The sequence below is a fragment of the Cynara cardunculus genome, assembly GCF_001531365.2.
Source record: "Cynara cardunculus var. scolymus isolate 2C chromosome LG 13, CcrdV1, whole genome shotgun sequence".
Taxonomy (NCBI): domain Eukaryota; kingdom Viridiplantae; phylum Streptophyta; class Magnoliopsida; order Asterales; family Asteraceae; genus Cynara; species Cynara cardunculus.
Window position 1 is genome coordinate 10972260 of NC_037540.1, and position 1076 is coordinate 10973335.

A 1076-nucleotide genomic window follows, 5' to 3' on the forward strand; every position below is an offset into this window, starting at 1 on the left:
ATATATATATATATATATATATATATATATTATATTAACATCATTGAGTCAATAAGATTCATATTCATAGTAGGGGAGCTCATGGGTGGGTTAGTCAGGTAGAAGGCATTTGAAACACTCAACCCATTGTTTGCGGTTAAAAAATCTAAACTCCACCCAATCCGAACCAAAATGCAACCCATACCATATGGGTTGGTCGTGTTGATACTTAGGTACATCAAAATATTCTTCTAACCTTGAATATGTTGTTTTCTTTACTCGTAAATCATTTTTCATCATCAATCATTTGGTACAACTTATCCCTACTTCTTCTTAAATCTTAAGTATGTTACGTTCAACTATTTCTCTCAATTTGCATATATATGTTCACATTTACTGAACATATATACGCAGAAGTTATATAGAGATGGAGAAGAAATTGAGAATATATGTATATGAAGAGGGTACGTGATATTGTAATTATCTAATGTACATATTAATCGGAATTTAACAATCATATTAAATACAAGAAATAAAAGGATATCGGGTTCACCTGGTAGGGTTGGGTTCGAATGACCATAACCCAATACCTTCGTTTTGAAGATTTTACAACTTGATTAGACATCCGGTTGCTTCTGGTTGGGTTTTTGAGCACCCCTAATTCAATTCATAGGATTGTGTTGAAATTATATGTTGCAAAATTCATGGATGGAGGAAGTAATTAACACAGAATAAACAATTAACCAAGAAGAAGTTTAACATTTACATCAAAACGACAAGCAAGCATGAAATGTGGTAATCAAAGAATAGATGGGTGATGAAAAAAGGTCAAAGAAGATGCATATGAAGAAAACGATTGGACAAAACGTCAGAAATTCAATGATGGGGTTACATCAAAGTGAGGAGCAAACATGAGATGCAATAATCGAAGGGGGTGCTAATGGCACCTCTTTAGAGGGGGTGTTGATTGTTTTAAATTTTGTGCCAATCATTTTTTTTGTTATAAACATCAACTCAATTAATTATATATTTATATTTTATTAATTTTGTTTTATTTTATATATTTATATTAAAAATATATATTATTTTATTATTTC

At 30.6% G+C, this 1076-nt stretch overlaps 1 protein-coding gene across 1 annotated transcript in view; it reads right to left on the bottom strand.

Annotated features, from left to right (window-relative positions):
- The window catches only part of LOC112525679, a 10413-nt gene extending 9864 nt beyond the window's left edge, over positions 1–549 (bottom strand). The window contains exon 1 of the mRNA XM_025135901.1: positions 533–549. The gene's annotated coding sequence lies outside the window, so the exon portion shown is untranslated. The remainder of the gene's footprint in view (positions 1–532) is intronic.
- Positions 550–1076: the final 527 nt, after the last annotated feature.